The following is a 15,372-nucleotide window of genomic DNA, read 5'->3' as shown; positions in this document are numbered from 1 at the left end:
TAGCCAAACTCATCCATTAACAAATGATTTCTACGTTTATCAAAAGCTCTTTCATCACTCTGCAAAAAACCGTCAATTTTGCTCTTTGTTTTTTCATTGTTATAGCCAAACTCCTCTATAAACAAATAATTTTTACGTTTATTAAGAGCATTTTTATGAGGATGCAAAAAATTTAATTTTTCTTTTTTTTACGTTATCATAGTTATAGCCAAACTCATCAATCATTCAATGATTTCTACGTTTATCAAGAGCTCTTCATCGTATTGTAGAAAACCGTCAAGTTTGCTCTTTTTTTTTTTTAATGGTTATAGTCAAACTCATCAATCAGCAAATAACTTCTACGCTTATCAAAATCTCTTTCATCAGGGTCCATAAAACCAGAGATTTTTCTCCTTTTTTGTTTGTTATCATTGTTTTAGCCAAACTAATCAATCAGCTAATGATTTATACGTTTATCAAGAGCTCTTACGTCATATTGCAGAAAACCTTCAATTCTGCTACCTCTTTGTTATCATGGTTATAGCCAAACCCGGTAATGAGCAAATGATTTATACTTTTATCAAGAGTTTTTTTATGAGGCTGGTAAAAACTTTTTATTTTGCTCATTTTTTCTGTTATCATGGTTATTACCAAACTCATCAATCAGCATGTGTTGATATGTTTATCAAGATCTCCTTAATCAGACTACAGAAAATCGTCAATTTTACACCTTTTGTTTTGTTATCATGATTATAGCTAAACCCATTAATCAACAAATGATTTATACGTTTATCAAGAGCTTTTTTATCAAGCTTCAGAAAACCGTCAATTTTTCTCATTTTTTTTGTTATTATTGTTTTAGTCAAACTTATCAATGAATAAATGATTTCTACGTTTATCAAGAGCTCTTTCATCATACTGCAAAAAAGTCATCGATTTTGCTCATTTTTTGTTATCATGGTTATAGCCAAACTCATCAATCAGCAAATGATTTCTACGTTTATCAAACTCTTTCATCTGGCTTTTTAGAAGTGAATCAAAATTATGTTGTTGAGAACAATATTTTTAGCTTACTTCTTTGTGAAACGTCACAATTATCTTTTTAATAAATATTTGGAAATTAACTAATAATAATATTCACCGAGGAGTTAGTGATTTTATCTAGATCTAAACCTAAACAATTTTATCTTTTTCCATAAATTTCAAAATCAAGAATATTTATTTTATATTTAGGATATTTTAAAGTATTTACACACTAACTTACCATCTAATATTCTAATTAATATCTCGATTTTCACTTTTTTGACTACTCCTTCAAGATTTATTTTTCTAGTTTTAGTTCATATAACACAAATATATTTTTAATTTTAAAAATTTATAGAGAGATTGATATAACCATCCATGATTTATTTATTTAAATATTCAAACCTTGACAATAACTGAATACATCCATGATTCTATTTTATTTTATTTTAAAAATAATGTTAGTTTACGTAAGGATCAGTCAAAACCAAAAGTGATTGAACTTTGAGTTTTGGTGTTATAAATTTATAATAATACGGTAACAATTGTGGCACAAGAAAAGTCTCTTAATTTTTTTTTGCAAGAACATAAGACGCTTCAACTTTGTCTTACAAAGTACGCATCGGAGTATAAATATAGAGTACAAAAAAAATCTCCCCTTATGCGGGATCATATATTCACAATGTACGTATCAGAGTATAAAATATAGCTCACTTAACCATATTGTTTACCTTTATCTACGGAAATTTAGAGAAAATATACTTAATTTTTGTCAAAGATATAGATCCAAATTAAGGTATGCTTTATTATAATTTATACTTATGGTAATTTAAGTAGACGATAACGCTAAATATACTTGCTGCTTTAAATACAGTACTTTGTATTTATGTGTAGATCCATATTTTAAACTTATATACCTTTTTAATTTAAAATGAGGAAAGAAAGTTTTCCAAATAAAAACTCAAAAATGCCACTTTTAATCTATCTAATATATTGGAATATCTTATGATAATTTAATTAGGCAATAACATTAAATATACTCAATGATATGCTAAGTGTATCCGTATAAGAGAATTTAGAGTTCCTATTAACGAAATATATATACATCATCTATATATACATTTTTGGAGACATTTTTGAAATAAATCATGGAGTTGACACTTATTTACAATGTAATGCCACTGATATTAATTCTTAAGATTTATTTCTTTAATTAGATATATGTAAATCAAATTTGTTTGCCAAAAATCTGGAGACAATCTTTCCTAATATCTCAATAATGATCATTTATACTCTATTTAAATTAAGATTTTCAATTCAAAATCACTTACCATATATTATAATTTATATATTCAATATCTATAAATTTATATATTCAATATCTATAAATTTTTTTTATGATATTATGAACATTTGGACATATCAACATTTTAAACTAACACATGATGGGTTATATTACGGGCCGAAATTATATGGTGGGGCAGAGTTATTTGGCGGGACGGGTTTGAATCAAAGTTAATAAAATTTTAAAATATCATTAACCCGTTCCTTCAATATGGGTTAAATCCTCACTTTATTATTTTGAAAGACCTGTAATATTAGACATATCGAATCAGTCTAATTTAGTTAAGATTGTATAAAACAAAAAATGTTCCATAGTATATTGTTACTTAATGATAATTATAAACTATAAATTATAAATGTCTTACAAATAATACAATTTGCAAATTTTTATATATAATACATAATTTAGAATTTTTAAAAGTTATAAATTTTAGAAAAAAATCACCCCGAGGGTCAATTCCTAGTAATTTAAAGAATGTAAAAATGAAGGAAAAGTAATATTTAATTGATATGGCTCAAAAGGGGAATAAGCTAAGGATTTTCTTACAAATTTAAGCTCCTATTTATTTAGTTACAATGAAAACATGATATATCAACCAGACTTCTATATATAAATTCTTATATTGTAAAAGGATACATAGTACAAATCGTTAACCAATTAGATGGGTGTGTGATATTGCTTAAGTCAAGTACAAAGAATCAAGAAGCAGATCTTTAGGAAATAAATATGAATGGTTTGGTTGAACCTAAATATTTATAACTTATTACATAGATTGAACTGTAACAATTATGTTTTTTTCTCAAAAATTGGCAATTCTCCAAACAAAGATATTCAATGAATATTTTAGACTTTATCTACAACTTTTACAAATTTAAAAAGAAAAAATTCATATATAAACTAAAACTAAACAATCTTATCATGTTTAAAATAAAATTCATAGTCAAGAATATTTATCTTTTATTAAAGATATTATAAAGTTTTTACATGCCAATCAAAGTGATAGATTTTTTGTGTTTTGATATTATAAATTTATAATAATACAGTAACTATCTAGATATTTTATTCTTTTTAAAAAATAATAAACCTATCATATATATTTTTTTTTTCTAAAAGAAATTTGAAAAAGTTTTAGATATTTCCAAATTTTATGATAGAGACAAATGACAAACTATTATCGTTTTCAAAAATAAATAATCTTAAATATGTATATATGTAACACTAAAACATTTCTTTTCCCGAAACAATAACCCAAAAATAATAATAATTTCCAATTTTTTTTCCTTTTAAATTCTAAATGATATTTTTATAATGTAAATAATTCAGAATAACCTTAAATGGTTCTAATTTTTAATAAATATTAACATTTATATTTGGCACTATCACAATCCTTATAAAAATTAATATAGCTTAAAATGTTTTAATTTTTTACTACTTAAACATGATTTTATGATTTTTGCTATTTTTATTTCCTATATTATAGAACTAAGTTGAGAAAAATATTATTTAACCCATCTGAATTTCTATTACACACAATTTATATTTTTAATTTTTATTAACAATAGAAACATACATTTGATAATTAAATCATTTAAACATTAAAAACTCTGTTCAATAATCCGAGAAATAATATGCCACTGAGTTTCTTATCATCTCCACAAAAGAAAATTATAGAACACAAAAAAAGTGAAACTTATAATAAAGGAAGGTTCAGTCATCATGATTAAAATATATATATTAACAAAAAGTTGGTTTAATTCCTCAATAAACTATTGATTCCATTATCATTAATAATTAATATGATCAATAATAACATTATATATATTATATATAAACATATTTATTTACAAACTAAATATCACAAAAAGTTATACAGACTCCGTTTTATAATGGACAATAAACTATTTATTAAAATATCGCACAACTCTTAAAAAAAAAGTAAAACAATGCACACAACTAAAAGAGTTGCTTTACTCCATACCAAAAAAAGAGATGCCTTACTTGAATACCAACCAAAGTTCATATTCGTACACGTCTTAGCGAAGATGTCTTCTCCAAATAAGTCTTTGTATGTGTATAACGGTGTCTAGTTCATACGTAGCTCAAGAGAAGCACAAGAGTCTCTACTAAAACAATCACGATCGTTCGATTGGCCATACTTCCAGATAGCACCGCTATCACCGTTGAGGTGATCTTCACCGTGCATAGGGAAGAGAGGAAGCCTACGTCGATGTTCCAGATAAGCATTGACACCACATTCTTCTTCTTCTTGACGACCTTCCAGACCAAACATAGGCTTTGGTCTATGCAAGAAGTTGCAAGGCGCAAATGAGTAGTGATGATTATAATCCAAGTTTGCCCATCCTCCACCTACGTTGTTGTAATTTATAGAACAGTCTTGTCATTATATGTAAAACATTAAATTTATATTCATATATGAAGGATATATATTATTTGAATTAAATGGCTTATTGTTTGGTACGTACCATAGACATGTGTATTAATGGGGCCATTAGAAGCATTAACAGCACCACATTCAGTATCTTGATATGACTTCGATCAAGTTAAGTGAGTTTGGATTCTCTCGTAAACCATCTCTCTACCACTATTCAGTTCATCCAAATCCTGCACCAATTCATAAGTACAACATGAAATCTAAACATTACCAACACTGCTCATGTAGTAGAGGACGATGAATATGAAATTCGGCTTAAAAATATAAAAGTTTTGCTTTTCTGATTTCTCGGTTCTATGTTTGAAAACTTGAACCCAATATATTCTGCCATATATGTGTAGAAAACATAAAACGTAGTCCTACATCCAACATTAAGTGTTTGCATACTTCCTGCATAATGAACCGAAACTGAATCAATATGGCCTAACATTGTATATGGAATTTCTTTTTAAGCATATTGTAAAACACAAACACGATATAACTCTTACCAAGAGTCGAAGCATTTATCTTAATCTGGCTAGAAAGAAAAAGCACAGTTAACTATTGAAACCAATATTTGTTTGGCCACATTCATGAGAGATATATACAATAAATTTTAAATTAAAAACAAAAATAAACTATTGAAACCAAATTTCTATTTTGATCATGCCAATGTATAAGCCTCAAATATCGAGCTAAACGTATTTTATATATCTGCATACCTTCTATGATATTGAATTTCTTGCTATTGGACGGTCAATACACTTTCTTTCTTGAACATTAAATATATAGACACCATTTAGGTCATGAGGATTCTTTCTTTCACGCTGCAAGTAACAACAAAACTAAAAAAAAAAACAAATGCTTACATTAAGAGTATTCACAGAGAACTCTAGAGCAGCTTTGGTTTCAGTAGGTCCCGACTTCACGCAACAGGCAAATTCAAAAATGTCAAAATGTGAACCATGCCATAAAACCAAAATGGTAGCATGCACTAAATGTTATACCTCATATGAAGGTACTAAATTTGCAATGTTGCGAACAGTGAATGCATCACCCGGTTGGAATCCCAGGACAGTAGAAGGACAAACCCTAGAGTCTGCACAAGCGATCACCAGAAACTGTTGCTTACACTGTTAGCAACAATTCCTTTCTCCAGACAAAATTTAAACCACAGAAGATATTTCAAGCCTTCCGTGAACAATAATAAGCATTTGTAAATTGTAAAGGTACCTTCGGAGCTTGAACATCTGCCAAATTTTTGTAGTGTTCTAAGTTATCCCTGCTCAAGAGTATATCATAAGGTGGGGAGAAACAGAAAGGCAAAAAGTAATTTATAAACCATTGAAAAAGCAAAAGACTGAAGAAATTGGTTCTGCTACTTACGCTTCTTGAAGTAATTTATAAACCATTGAAAAAGCAAAAGCAAAAGTACTTATGCTTCTTGAAGGCGAGGAACCGCTGTTTCATGTCGTCAAATACATCATTGTCATTTTGTCTATTAATTGCAACCCCATTAGCTTCCTGAGTCAGTCCAGGTGTCTTTCCTGAAGCCATCACTTGCAAGTTTGAAGCTTTTCTTCTGCAAACACCACAACACTTAAATATTATAAAACGTCTCCACTGAGATTGTGCCACTTAAAGCATCACAAAAATACTCTTCTTTTCAAATCTTACAAAAGACACACTACTTATAGACCAATGAGAAAAAGAAAATTTGTATCATAAAACTATTCGATGTGTAATTTTCAAATATAAACTACAATTCAAGTAAGGAGAAGACTGCAATATTGATATATGACCTCTAAAACTCACGAAATTTTACTCAAATTCAAAAGCAGTCCATGCAATCAAAAACGAATTGTACCTATACTTCAACACACTCCCGAAAGCTCATCTTCCATCCATGGCAAGCTTTCGAAAACTCAATACTAAGAGAATCAGCACGAACAGTCACAAGAAACTCTCTATTTTACAATTTTATCACGATAGACATACCTTTGCAATCTCGACATCGATCTCGATTTAGAGAGCCACCGGAGACGATAACTTGCACGATAATGACATTAGAGCGAGCAACCTCTGTTTTTTCGTGAGCTTCAAAACATATTTCTGTGTTTTAGAAAGTAAATATACGTTAGGGTTTCTAGCAATCAAAAAGAAAAGCATGTAAATTCATGATAAATACAAAATATAGTTTAGATTAGAGACTGACTTTTTGTACGATGAAACAAACACGCTTTGATGATCGTATGCCCACATCTCATTGTAACCTGAGAGGTTAAAAAAACATAATAAAAATCCAAAATATATGCTGAAAAAAATTATGAATGCAGGGACAACTAATACGCAATAAAATCGCATATAAAAATATATAATATAACACAAAGAAACACAAACATTAAAATAGGTAAATATATGTAAAATATACAAACCAAATCTATAGAAATACCTTTCCAAACCTCGTTCTGTTCTCGTCAAAACCATCTTCGTCCGAAAGCTTTCTCGATGGAACCTCCCACGTTCTACAAAACTGAAACACATATCAAAAGAATCAAATCAGCAAAACAATAAATCAACGAATTAATGCAAAAAATAAAACAAACAACAAACAATATGCACACGACGTCTAAAGGTAAATAAAAACAGTATTTGCATGACAAACAATTTGATTCATCAGAATCGTAGCTGTATAAAAAAATCATAACGGTGAAAACTATCTAATGGGCACAGAAAAAATAATACCTAATTCTCACCGATCAACAATATATATAGCTTTAAGATTAGGGCAAACATCAATCATTATCTTAAGAAATTTAACTTTTTAATTAGAAACTAAATCAGAAAACTAACAAAAACGAATATTAACTACTAAGATATAGAATTTATCCAAAAAATAAACAAATAAATTAAAGCTAAGATTCCATAATCCTTAAAGTCGAGACATTATGACATTCGTATCCCCAACGATTACACTATATAAAAAAAAAATTAAGGGTGATTAAGACTAATCATCTCAAAACACGATTAGCCTTATATACCCCTAGCAATTAAGAACAAAAAATTTCGAAATTGAGGGTGTTTAGGACATTATTATAGAGATCAACACACGATTAGACTTATATACCCCTAATTACGAAGAAGGAGAAATTTCGAGAAGAACAATTCATTAAGGGTGTTTAGGACAAATCATTCTAACTTTTAACCACAGGCCTCCAATGCCCTAACTTTCAATATGGTGCGTTTCTACTTCTCAAATAATTATTGTAGAGATTATTTATTGTAAAATAATATAATGGTAATCTTTAACTTTAAGATATTAAAAATATATAGAAAATAATGTTTGTCTAATATCTCGGACAAGAGACATTATCTACTCTGGTCTTGATATAACATATAATTAAATCTAAAATAAAATTATAATTGAGCTAATAGCGTTTAGCGTATATTGATAAAAGAAATATGTCAACTTGCAAGGTGGCATATGTTTCTCATTAAGAAATATCTTAAAGTATTAGAATAGATAAATCTGAAAAAATTAAATCCTAATTTATTTCCTTTTGTTTTCAAGAGTTGAAAATTTACATTGTTCTTTTAACTTAGATCGAAGATTTTGCTGCAAACATTTCACTAATATAAAAAAATGTTTGTATTTAATTTTTCTATAGAAAACTTAATTTATTTTGGGAAAAATTTCATAAAAAGTCTCAATTTACAAAAAGTGTTAATAAAAAACTTCAACATTGCATGTAGGCCTGGGCATTCGGATTTCAAATCGGATTCGGATCGGATATATTCGGATTCGGATAATTCGGGAATGAGAGTTTATTATCCGTTCGGATTTTATGATTTTTCGGTTCGGTTTCGGTTCGGATATATTCGGATTCGGATAATTTGGGTAGGAGAATTTATTATCCGTTCGGATTTTATGAGTCATCGGTTCGCTTTCGGTTCGGATAGGTGTCGGATTCGGATCGGTTTTTGGGAAAAAAAAACTTAAAAATAGTTCAATGTTAATAAAAATTGGTTTAATCTTACTAAAATTTGGTTAAATTTTGCAAAAATATGTATAATTTTAACAAATATAACTAAAATTTTTCCGAAATCTAGGATATTTAGGATATTTTTGTTATTTGCTATAAAATTACAACTAAATATAACTAATATTTTTGGATATATAATTTTTATTTCCGGTTTTCGGATATCCTTTCGGTTTTCGGTTCGGATCGGGTTCGGTTCGGGTAATTCGGATAGGAGAATTCATTATCCGTTCGGATTTTGTGACTATTCGGTTCGGATTCGGTTCCGGATTTTTCGGATCGGTTTTCGGATTTCGGGTTTTATGCCCAGGCCTAATTGCATGTGTTGAAATAAATTATCGATTTTTAATTGACTTTTTAATTTAACTATAAATTCAGTTGATTTTTTCAAATAAAACATGTTAAGTCGTCCGACGAATTTTTTTGGCATGTATTTGTTTTACTTTCGAACTGTTAGTTATGTTTCCTTTTGTTTGGATGTAATTCTTTTCTTTTGATAGAGTTTGAGTTTAATTTGAATAAAAAATTATCAATTTTTCAAAAAAAAAAGATTAGAAATCCTATAATCTATACTATTAATTGGGAATCATTAGATATTAAAAAACCTTTAAGTTGTAGAATATTACATAGAATGCCATTAAAATTATTGAATTAAAAAAAGAGGAAAAAAGGAAAAACAACAACAATATAGATATTCATTTTGTTGGAGCACTAAAAGTAAAGATATTCAGAAAGATTTCCACGTATATTCTATCCAAAATTAAAAAAAAAAAAACACTTAAGTTATTGTTATGATTTAATAAGGTTTTCATAACAATCGACTATTTTTTTTTTTGACATGAACAATCGACTATATTAAATTCGAAATAATAAAAATGGAAATGCAATTGTTTACGAAACATTAAATTAAATCTTAAATTAGTTTAAGAAATCATATCACAACAGTTATTACTTGCCAAATATAATTTTAGTTATAGATTTTAATTTTGTTTTTTAAATCAAGCATACCTCGAATCTTAATACTCTCTTTTTTTTCGCCACCTATATTTAATATTTTGATTTGCAAATATATTGTTAAGATTATAACAATGTTAACCCTAAATATTGAAGCCAGCTTGCTTTATCCTATATATATATAGAAGTCGATTTTTTACTACTTACTAATCATTCAAAATTTTCTATTTTTATTGATATTTTATACTTAAGTTTAAACAATGGCTGCAAATCTTGGTTTCAAACAGGACGTGTTTCATAAAAGGTACTTCAATGAAACACATGGCAAAATTTCTTGAATCTTCTTCTTTAATAGCAATGAGTTGTTCATATGTGAATTTGTTGGTTTTTTTATATCAAGACCAATAATTTTTTCTTTTGTCATGATTTTTTAACAGATTGTGTTTGACTTGGATACAAATCTGAACGTATACAAAAATAATTGGGAGACAGTCAAAATATTACAAATCTGAATGTAGCCTTTTGTTTTTCAATTTGACACCTTTCACTGCGATATGTTTTCTGAAGACAAATGCCCCTTGACACACATTTTTCAAATGTTTGGATTCTTCGGTGTGCAATTCTAAGAACAGATTTGGTGTAGAACAATCTAATAGATCGATGATTGGAGTTTCTTTTGCATTAAAGGAAGTCAAGTTGGCTGAGATAAATTGTTGCTAGATGGGAGAAACTTGGCTCCATTCCGTCAGGTGGTATTTTTTGTGTAATTTGGTTTCTTTAATCTTTTTGGTATTATGACCCGATTATTGTACTAGGTGTTACGGATCGGCCATCTTCTGCAAGGGAAATTGAATTCGTGTGGTTTGGATTTTATGTGTTTAGTTCTCGGTTTGTGTTGTATTATTGTGTATTTTTTTTTTTTGTTCTAACATATACATATATACAACAAATAAACTAATTCATAGTAACATGCTTATTCAGATAAATTGAAAGAAACATATTAATTTTTTTTACAGAGAAAGAAATCAAGAATGTGTTGTTGTTCTTGCGAAGAGTCAGCATATTAAATTTCTAACAACGTTTGACACAAATACATGTGTTGACTATATATTTCTAAAGAAAAAACACTCATTGAAGTAGCAAAAGTTGTAGAAAAACAATTATCATATACTTATCAAAGTACGTGTTTTTTTTTTTAATATATCATATGTAACGGTCCAAAATGAGTTAAGATGAGTAGAAAGAGAAGTTTTTTACGCTTTAGAGAGAGATAATGAAATTCTAAAAAAAGAAATTCTAACGCTTGCAGTAGAACTCGAACATGAAATTCTTATTCTCCAAAGTCCCCCATGTCTGCAAATCAACATTCCATATTTGTACTATCAAAAGTTATATGCTCAATTGTGTGGATGTTTAATGCAATTCGGAACGAAATTCTACGGAGCAAAATTTTTAGGAATATAAAAACATTATTATTTATGTCTTATTTAAAATTCAAAACAGGATCGAGATTGAATGGGTAAAGATGGAAATACCTTTAAAAAATGTCTTTAAACATATTACAATTAAAATAAAATATTGCTTGCAATCATGTGTTTAAAATGTTTCTTTCAATTTATTTAGCATAGCGTAGATATTTTTTAAAACATAATAGTGAAATATTGAGAAATATAAAGAAAATATGGATCATTTCCACTAATTTTGTAAAAAATAAATACTTAAACGAAAAATACATGAAATACGGATATTCCATCCAAATCCTAGACTTATTTCCTTATCAGTTGGAGTAAAATATACAATTTTTTTTTATCTACCACACATTAATTTAAAAAATAAATCCATAATTTACTGTGTGGTTGATAAAAAAAAAAATTGTATATTTTACTCCAACCGATAAGGAAATAGGTCTAGGATTTGGATGGAATATCCGTATTTCCTGTATTTTTTGTTTAGGTATTTAATTTTTACAAAACAAGTAAATTATTTTAAAAGAAACAATTATGTGATGAAAAATTCCTGGTAGATATGTGACTGGATTGGTTTTATGTCCCAAAATGGATATGCTTATATTCTCTTATTTCCTTTATTTTTTTTAGTTGTCTTTACTAATACCAAGAACAAATCAGATTAATTTTTTTTTTCTAAACTAAATTGAAACCAAACCAAATACCAAACTGATAAGAGTTCGGATTATGAATGCTATACAAAATAAATCTTTTTATAAACATAACCCCGCACAAATGTGCGGGTCCGAATCTAGTCTTCCTTTAAATAATATGTTTTGATGATATCTCTAAGTGTGGTCTTCAAACTTTCTATAGTCAATATGACTTAATATTGTATTAGCACAGTTCGATTAAAGTCATTTGCCAAATATATAAGACCGATTGATAATGATTATTATTGTTGTTTATAAAAAGTTTGACTGTAATTTGGCTTTAGAAATTTTGGCCGTATAGATTTTGGTTTCTTATACTTTTGGAACTTGTAAATAAATTATTGCTTAAAAATTGTAACTTTAAAAATCACCAAATTTATTGGTTTTCATCAATATATCTTTTGTCAACGAGTTTTATAATTTAGAATATTTTAATAATGTGACAATAATAATTTGTATCTTTAGCTCGACTTCTGGTGTTTATCAACTACATTATGAACTAATATGTACAGATATTCACACATTCAATATTAATTGGTAATAGTACAAGAATCTAAAATGAGTAGTGCACATGCTGACACCTGAAATCACACGTGTGGAGATTATAGGGCCCATCAAAAACACTATGACATGAAAGAGCGTTTTGGAACACATTACCAAACAATAAAACATGAAACATTAACCGTCGATTATTGAGCTATGTTTTGTTTGTACGCCGTTGGATTCTCTCAACCACCGAGAATAGTGAAACTGACTTGTGTCGGTGCATGGTTCTGCAAAAGTCTCGAATACAAGTAAAAAGAAAGTGATTGTTGCCCCCAAAAGGACAAAATCTTGTCCTTAAAGAGTTCACCAAAAATTTTAGAAAAAAATGTAGAGTGCAAGCGAGGAGAATGATGGCGTAATGCGTCAGCCGTCAGTGGATACTTATTAGAGAATTTGACAAGTGGATAACAATAAAAAAAATTTTTTGTTAATTTGAAGAAACAAAGCTTAGAAAATATAGTTATTTTAAGAGAAATTTATTCAATCATAAAGTTAAAATTAATTCTTTAAGATTTAAATTTCATATTTAATATCATTTTTAAAAATCTATTTATATGGATTTCAAAATCTTCGTAAATATATATTGGATTTCGATTCTAATATATACTTATGAAACTTCAAAAATTTTATTTAAAGGACTTATAGAAAGATTTTAAAAATCTTTTAGTTTTGAATAACACTTAATTTTAATGATTTACAAATTTAATATCAAATAACATCAGATTTTAAAAAATGAATTAAAATCATTAATTGAATAACAGTAGATTAGTGTTGGATTCTATTAAAATCCATGATTGAATAACATCCCATAATTAATCAACTTTTTGTGCTAAAGAAGAGTGTATTGGATAAAAGATTTGGAGTGATTTCTATTAAAATGACAAATCCTATGTTATTCAAACATGAATTTAAAATTTTTTCTAAAATCAAGTGTTATTAGATTAATGATTTTAAAATGTACAATCAGATCCACTGTGATTAGAAACATTTTAAGTAATATTTAAAATAATATGATAAAATAATAAAATAATAATATTTTAAAACTTTTCTAGTTAAATATATGGTTCCATCAATAATATAAATTAATAGTTATATAAATTTATCAATAGATACATTATACATAGATTATGTAAACTAATTTAGTGTAATATGACTCAAGTATTGTTTGTTTTCTTATATTTGCATTAATTTTTGGTTTAGTTCATTTCTAATATTTTACTTCATCTAATTTGTTTGTGTTATTTTCTTTTAGAAAGATGTGGATTATAACGAAAAAAAGTCTTTTCAGATAATTTTTTTTAATTACAAATTTAGTCATATCTCTCTATAAATTTATCGATAATTCTTAAGATATTAAATTATTGATAAACTAATACCTTCTTGATTTATTTTCTTTAGTATATTTAATATATTCTTGATTTCTTTTCATTATTATAAGCAAATTGTGTGGACAAGCCATTATCAACACACTAGCAAAAAAGAAAAGAAAAAAAGAAACTTGAATTTTTTTCAAGACTCTGGATAAATTCCGAGCTTCCAAAAATTATCGGTCTTTGATGTTTTAAATACAACTTTTTTATGTTGTTGTGGTTGCTATGATTTTATTTTCAACGACTTTAACTTATATCTGATGCATTTACTATTTTCAATTCTCAACTGCTTGCATCAAAAATATATTATGACTTTACAAAGAAAAATGAATAATTTATGAAGGAGAAACTATGAAATTATGAATGATGATGAGATGCTGAGCATGATTAACAATGGTATCTTAAAAATGGTTCTTAAAAGTATTAAAGTTAAGAACTCTTAGACCATACACAGTGGTGTATGTTTTGGTGGGGTGTGAGTATTATTTAAAAGGAAAATAATAGAATAGTGTAACACATGGGTGTGAGATAACACTTGAGTGTGAGTATTATTTTAATATTTTATGTTTCATCTATCTCTTTCTCTCTTCTTTCTCTTTCTCCACTAACCAAATCTCTCTCTCTCTTAAAAAAATTATAATAAATATATTGTTAACACCCACCCATCCACATGCACCATTGTGGGTGCTCTTAGTTTTGGGTCTTAGCTAAGCCACTTTTCTTAGTTTTGGGTCTTAGCTAAGCCACATTTCTTACTTAAGAACTTTTTAAGATACCCTTGACAATGTGCGTGAACATTTCTCCGCGTCTTTCCCACTAATACAACAGTTTTGTGTGTGTTTTCTTTCTTTTCTTCTCAAGCTTTTGTCGTGTTATGTTCGAAGAATGAATCCACAAAATTTAACCACTATAAACATATTAGGAAACCGGCGAAATTCATTCAAAGATTAGAGAATGTTTACCAATATCTATTAGAACCAGTGACATCTTATAATTATTCTCTAAACAGTCGTCTCAAATTCTATAATATTGATTAAAATTATGATAAAAGAGGTGAATTCTATTATCCATCAACATGTATCCCCATTGAAAAAAAAAAAAACATGTATCCCCATTCATTGCAACCATCACAGCGTGATTAAAGCCATGGGTACAACGTAAGATATGTATGACAGTGTCTCAATCACCACCATTTTTGATAATGTTTTGGTTGGAAATGACTTCTATAAATCAACCTACACAAACACTTTCACGATAACCAAACGAGTGCAGCGTTCTGTGTTGGGATGAAGTTTCAAAAGTATGAGTAAAATGCTCGTCATAAGCCTTTTGTGACCTAGAATTGATTTGAAGTCGAACCTAAATTGGGATCAAGGGTAGATCTAGTCTTGTGTGAGCTGTTTACTGACTCCATTCATGCATGCAAGATTTGCTTTCATAAAAACTGAGAAAAAAGAAGCAAAATAAAAGCCAAAAGAGAAACAATGTTGCTTTGAATTTTCTTTAAGTAGAAAATAACTTATTCT

General features: G+C 27.9%; 1 long non-coding RNA gene across 7 annotated transcripts; it reads right to left on the bottom strand.

Annotated features, from left to right (window-relative positions):
- Positions 1–4,171: 4,171 nt before the first annotated feature.
- Positions 4,172–7,337, bottom strand: LOC9316767. 7 transcript variants are annotated; one of them, XR_002332360.1, is made up of 11 exons: positions 7,231–7,337; positions 6,994–7,051; positions 6,777–6,890; positions 6,646–6,692; positions 6,165–6,360; positions 6,012–6,060; positions 5,786–5,899; positions 5,501–5,623; positions 5,288–5,316; positions 4,831–5,189; positions 4,172–4,714 (listed from the first exon to the last, which is right to left on the bottom strand). It is a non-coding gene; the product is annotated as an uncharacterized LOC9316767 (long non-coding RNA). The 7 variants fall into 7 exon arrangements; XR_002332357.1 differs by lacking the exons at positions 5,288–5,316; positions 5,501–5,623 and adding an exon at positions 5,648–5,701 and having other exon boundaries at positions 4,831–4,969; positions 7,231–7,336; XR_002332363.1 differs by lacking the exon at positions 5,288–5,316 and having other exon boundaries at positions 4,831–4,969; positions 7,231–7,336.
- Positions 7,338–15,372: the final 8,035 nt, after the last annotated feature.

The sequence above is a fragment of the Arabidopsis lyrata genome (assembly GCF_000004255.2).
Source record: "Arabidopsis lyrata subsp. lyrata unplaced genomic scaffold ARALYscaffold_4, whole genome shotgun sequence".
Taxonomy (NCBI): domain Eukaryota; kingdom Viridiplantae; phylum Streptophyta; class Magnoliopsida; order Brassicales; family Brassicaceae; genus Arabidopsis; species Arabidopsis lyrata.
The sequence above is the reverse complement of the archived record's forward strand: the minus strand, read 5'-3'. Positions and strand labels throughout refer to the sequence as shown.